This window comes from Cibotium barometz, chromosome 44 (assembly GCF_041138505.1).
Source record: "Cibotium barometz isolate CiBa-2024 chromosome 44, ASM4113850v1, whole genome shotgun sequence".
NCBI lineage: Eukaryota > Viridiplantae > Streptophyta > Polypodiopsida > Cyatheales > Cibotiaceae > Cibotium > Cibotium barometz.
This window is the reverse complement of record NC_141089.1, coordinates 18166872-18173650: the sequence shown is the minus strand read 5'-3', so window position 1 is coordinate 18173650 and position 6779 is coordinate 18166872.

Sequence of the window (6779 nt, the reverse complement as noted above, 5' to 3'; positions counted from 1 at the left end):
TTCCCTAGTGCTATCTTTCAACAATAAAAGTGCAATCATACTCCTGAATCTAAACTACCCACTTTGCTATCCTGGGAGAAGTGTCCATGTGCTACATTACATAAGGGAAAGTTGGATCTACACTAATCACCACAAATTTCTTGGGAAAGAGACGGGCGGAACTTTTTCAAAGCAAACTTTAAGGCTAATACCATTTACTCTATTGCTTCGGCAAGAGTCATTACCCAGCTAACAAAATACAATGGCCTCATAAATGAGGTATGGGGATCTTTTTGCATAATCACAACTCCTAGTGTATTTATCCCAACACTAGGATTAACATAAAATGTGTCATCCCATCTAGGTGGTGAAATGGTGGTGGGCAAAGAACTAAGAACATTTTTTACCTCTTGGAAATTCATTTCATCCTCTTCTCCCCATGTAAAAACACTCTAATGCGTCAACTATCTTGTGAGAGGAGATGTATGAACCTACTAATGTACCTGACCTTCTGTATGAAGGACACCAACTCTCTTGTGGTTGATGGTGAAGGAAGGGCTACAAGAGCTTGAACTTTTTCCAGATTTACCTCGATGCTTGCCTTTGAAATGACTTGGCCCAAGAGAACCACTTTTTCTTCTGCAATGTAACACTTATCGGGTTTGAGTTGCCCACCCAACTGATGAAGTCTATTGAGGCCTTCCTCAACTTTAGCCAGATGTAGAGTTCTTGAGCTATAGATGCAAAAATCATCAATGAAAATTTGAATAGAAGAACCAAAATAGGGCTAAAAAACATAATTCATAACGGTTAGAAGGTGGCTGGAGCATTGGTGAGACCAAAGGGCATTAATTACTCTATATGCAAACCACCCCCATGGGGTGTTGAAGGTGGTATTCCGTTGATCTTCTTGTGCAATTCTTATTTGAAAATAACAAGAATAACAATCACAAATAGTATACAATTCATGACCTGCCACCCCATTCTGAATCTCATCCTTAAAAAATGGAAGCGAAAAGTGATCCCGCTTAGTAGAGCTGAATTCAAAGGTTTTTAGTCAACACAAATCCGCCACTTCCCATTTTTCTTTGGAGTGACTACCACTGGTGAGACCCATTGTGCATTTTCCACTGGATAGATAAACCCTACACACGAAGCAATCTCTTCACTTCTCCCAATAGTGCTTCTCTCTGTACTACTTCCAATCTCCTCAAATTTTGTGCTACTGGTTTTGCTTACTCCTTCAAATCAATGTGGTGTTCAATTACTGATACCCCTGTGATGTGTGTAGTCAATGATGAGCAAATTACAATTCTTCCTCAGCATGCCAATATACAATTCCTTCTCTTATGTGGAAAGATTCTTAGCTAACATCCCTTCATCAACCTTAGGCATGGTAGTGTCCTCTCACCCATGAGAAACAAGCTCTCTAAGGACTAGACCCATCACTTCTAATGAACTCTCTTCACTTTCACTACTAGTCTCACTCCCTTAAGGCACTCTCACTACTGACCTCATCTACTGTGGTCTCATAATCGAGATTCATCTGTCTGCCAACTTTCATGTCATATGTGATGGTCTTCCTTCCTCTCCCTTCCCCATGATACAGTTGTATTCACTAGCATCCCAGTTTCCCAATGTTGGTCTGCCTTCATTGCTATTAGCCAAGGTCTTCCCAAAATTATTGGGTTAGCCCTCCCCCTTGGATGGTATAACATACATGTCCACAGCTGCTTCAACCCCACAAATAGTCACTCTCACCTCTTTGACTAATTCCAACACAGAGCACTGAGGTACTGTTTGCTAACCTCGCCTTGTACAAAGATGGTCTGCTCACCTCTAATCCCAATTTGTGCATCATCTTCTCACTCATAACGCACATTTGTGCACCCCCATCTACATACACTTTTGAAACTTTTTTCCCCTTGATTTGTTCTTCTACCAATGGTACTACATCCCGGTGTGCGGGTTTGCTTTAATCAAGTTTAGTGCTCTAGGTAACCTCTTCCGAGTGCTAACCATTTTAAGCCATTGCCTCCTCACCTTAGGCACCAAATGCAAGAATTGCAACCATGTAAGTTTAGGCCCTTTAACTCCCCACATCAGAAACTAGATCATAAGGTCGGTGACCCTTACCCAAAAGAATTTCCTCGATAGTGAGTTTGTGACAAGGCTTCCTTGGCTTGTTGGTGCTTACTTCTCCATCTTGCTTTTTTCTTCTTCCTTTTCGCTTCTCCTTTGGCTTGGTCTGAGCCCATATCTTCAGTTTCTTGAATTGTGATTCTCTTCACTGGCATGGCGTCTGCCTCTAATAGTCTTTTGATCCTCCATTACTCCTGAAACCGTCTCCAAACCAATAATGTTGGCTGTCCTCTCACTTGCTTGTGGTAGCTATGGCACTTGGGCGGGAGGATGTGGTAATGATGCCTGGCATGGTAGGATTTGCACAAGCTATACTGTGGTATTGGTGCAAGTGGAGGTGGTGGTGGTGGTGGTGGTGGTGGTGGTGGTGGGGGTCTAGGTTGAGGACGGCTGTGGGAAAGATTTTGTTTTTTATTTTTTTATTTTTAATTTTTTTATATAAATATAGGCCACCACCTAAAGCCCAAGAGATGGAGGAAACAAACAATCCCCAAGAGAGGTCAAGGTATCAAAATAATATATATATATATATATATATATATATATATATATATATATATATGAAGTGTGATGTGCCTTAGGGGAAGCAATCCAATAGCATTAGAGGGGGTCCCTCCAACTTTGGAAGAGTCCTAAAAGAAGCAACTCGCCCTATATGCCTGTGTACATACATATTCATGTATATGAAAATAGGTGGAATCTCTAGCATATGTTCAGAGTCAGTGGGGCCATCTAGTAAGAGGGGAAAATAGATACGCTCCTAACTAAATATTCACAGCTTATAGCAAAAAGTAATTAGAGAAAATATAATGAGGTAGATAGTGAATTGAAACCCCCTAAAAAAATGTTCCCACAAGGATTAGAAACAGGAGTAGGGAATCCAAATACAGTAATGGAAAGAGAAAATGAGGACACAAGCTACTATGTATAGACACATGCCAGGTTTCGACCGGAAGTAGGTGCCCAAAAGGTGGGTATGAAAATCCCAGATCAATAGTTAAGGAGATGTCCACATGCTTGCTTTTGATAGTTGAAGTCATTCTCTTCTCTAAGAAGAAAATGCCCACATTCTTGCTTCATCAGGTGTGCTAGCTTTGTTATTTAAGTCTTTATACTTTCTTTGCCAAAATGTATAGTATTTCCTTTTACTTAGATAGTTAAGATGCCCACATGCTTGCTTTTGCTAGTTAAAGTCATTCTCTTCCCTAAGAAGAAAATGCTCACATTCTTGCTTCATCATCGAGTACTAGCTAGTTGGAAGGGCTCAAGATCTTAACTTGAATCCTTAGTTATCAATTTGCTTAAAAGTTTTCCCAAAGTTTCCAATTTCCACCATCTTAATTATATTTTAGAAAGCTAAATGGTTCATTAGAGTGATTATTTATAAAGGCATTGATTAAGTAAATTGATTGCCTTCAATACACTAATAACCAAAGCACTCCACATTATAGATTTTGAATATCATAGTGTGCATTAAAGTTTAGTAATAAGAAAAAATAATCTATACTTGAATATAGATAAGCACCAAACGTTAAAGTTTAGTTGGAAAATATAATCTATACGTATGATAGATAAGCATGAAAAATAATGAAACATATTATTAGATTAACTCAAAATGCAAAAATAAGGGTTTGTTTAAAACAATAGCTCATTAAACGTAGTCAATAATTTACAAACAACCACATGGGGCTAATCCCATTCTCTACTAGTTCTTGACAAGTTTCTTTATCCACCTCAAGACCCATAGAACGAAGATCAGTAAGAAGGTTGATTCCACTATGTGAATCATCACCATGGTCATCATCATCGATGTCAAGATCATCCTCCTCGTGGTATTCATCATCATCATTCTCCTCCTCGTTTGCATTGGTCTCATTTGCGTCCTCCGTGGCCACCTCCTAATTTGCATTGGCTCCATCATGTGCATCCGCTACCTCCACCTCCTCCATGACTTCCATGTCAAGATCTTGGAAAATGGCATTTCCACGAGGAGTAACTTACACTACATACCACCATCTCAGTTAATTGGATATCCAGACGGAATACAACCTTCCAAGATCAAAAGAGTTTTCTTAAAGCCCAAGAAAATGAAGTTAAATCATATAATGAAACTCACATATAGATATGTTTGGAAATTCACCTGTTTAAAATGTATGGGCAAGACTAGAGTGTCCTTATTGGACCACCAAAGCCTTGTAGAGTCCATTTGCTTTAAGCCTGCTTGGATGTTGCCTTATTGCTACATTAGGACCTCTACATATGGGCTCCACAAGCCACTTGACATAAAAAGAAAAGACCTCAAAGCTTCAAAGTCCCAATTTAAGGATGTTTGTGTGATGACGCCATGTGGGTGAATATGTGAGTATCCTCATCTTGCCATTGATGGAACTGTGTGTAGCATGACGTGTCATGAGCTCCATAATAGACTTGCTACGATACATTTGAAGGATGCGAGTTATAATGGGAAAATGTTGTAATACCTTTTAGGGGACCATCATACCTTGTACATCACCTTTTTGTAGGTGAACATCTCCACATATACCTGTGGTGCTCCTTCACATCAACATCATGCATGAATGGGCTCAGTGTGTGTAGAGGCTCTCTTTCCATTTGTGGTGGAGTAAGATGTACCCCAAGTTGATTTTGGTGATGCCTAGAGACTCGCCTATTACACCCACTAGACGTTCTATGATGTGGCATGGAATCGATGGCTCTTCGACGAATTTCCTCAAGTTGATCTTGGTGATGCCTAGCGACTTGCCTATTACACCCACTAGACATTCTATGATGTGGCATGGAATCAATGGCTCTTCAACAAATTTTCTCCTCGTCCAAATCACCTCCATTGTCCAAAGAGTCCGATCGCCATTGTAAGCCATCCCATTCTTCCCATTGATCCATTTTTTGCCATGTGATTCATCAAGTATGTGTGACTTGTCTCTTACACCTCGAACAAGGGTTTAAAATCCTCTCATTCAACCATTCGGCCATGTTGTGTCCCGACAATGGGTCCTACAAGCAGATGCATTTGGTTCACAAGATTGGCAAAAAACCACACACGCACAAGCTCTGAAATTACATTCATGCACAAGCTCTATAATTTCTCTCTAAAAATGTCATAGGATTATTTTTTTACCTGCACGACCACACATGCGGTCAATTGCAGGGCCATGAGCATGGCCAATAAAATCAATTCCAGAGGTGCAATGTGAAATTTTCCCCAAATCCCCAAACCGTGTATCTTCTCCCTTCTTGCTTCTTGCTATTTCCCTTCTCCTCAAGGTGCTCTCCTCCTTCTCAAGATCGGATCCTCAAGGTTCTCTCTGGCTTCTCCTCCTCAAGATGCTCTCATGGGGGTGATCTTTCCCCTCTCCCTCTCCCTCTCTCCTTCTCCTTCCTTCTTCTCAAGGTGCTCTCATCATTCCCCTCAAAGTGTTCTCATGGGTAAGGTTTTCCTTCTCTACACACACATATACACACAAGGATCTCTAGCTCTAGGGTTTGAAACTAAGCTAAGGCCTCCTACACACATCTACACACATTCACACATGCACACACCTACACACATCTACACACACCTACACACACCTACACACATCTACACACATATGCACACCTACATACATCTACACACCCCCCCCCCTTCTTGATGAATCTGCACACACTCTTCTTGATGGATATGCACACCCCAATGATGCAAAAATACACACACCATGTATCAATAGCAATAGGAATAGGGCTTAACTCCATAGCATTGCCTTCGTGCTTAAGGTCACGTCTTGTCCTTGCACAAAATGTGCCTCCAGTCTTCTCAATGCATATGGGCTTTTTTTAATACTTTACTATGTTGACTTGGGTTAAATATTGGTAATTTATGGTTCCAATACAAGCCTCTTCAAAAAACCCACATCAACTGTATGCCCCTTCTTACCATTTTTGTTTCTATTTTGTTTTTTCATTGTAAGGCTTCAATGCATGATGCGGGATGTGGATGATTAAATTTTTTTTTTGTTGCTTTGAAGTCTTCCCCTTTTTTTGTGTAGCAAGAATTATTGGATTGTCTTGGACACACCCATCATGGGCTTCCCTTCCCGTGTGGGCAGTCCAAAAGGATATGCTTCAACTATCCTATCTCCTATTTACATTCTGTAACATGATTGAGACAAGAGTCAAGGCCATGTGGCCCATGCATGTGTCATGCATGCAATGACACAAATACTTGTTGGCAAATAAAAAACCCGCATCAACGATATGCCCCTTCTTACCATTTTTTTTTCTAATTTTTTTTCATTTTGTAAGTCTTCAATGCATGATGCAGGATGGAGATGATTAAGTTTTTATTGTTGCTTGTCTTCCTCTCTTCTTCTTTTTTGTAGCAAGCATTATTGGATCATCCTCCTAAACACACCCATCATGGTCTTCCCTTCTCACATTCAAGCACTCTAAAAAGGTATGCTTTCACTACCCTATCTCCTATTTACATTCTTTAACATGGTCAACACAAGAGTCAAGTCCATGTGGCCCATGTATGTGTCCCACATGCAATGATGCCAATACTTGGGGGTGGCCGATCCATCAAGAAGGGGGTGTGTATGTAGATGTGTCACTCCAATAATGCAAGCACATACACACCATGTATCAATAGCAATAGGGATAGG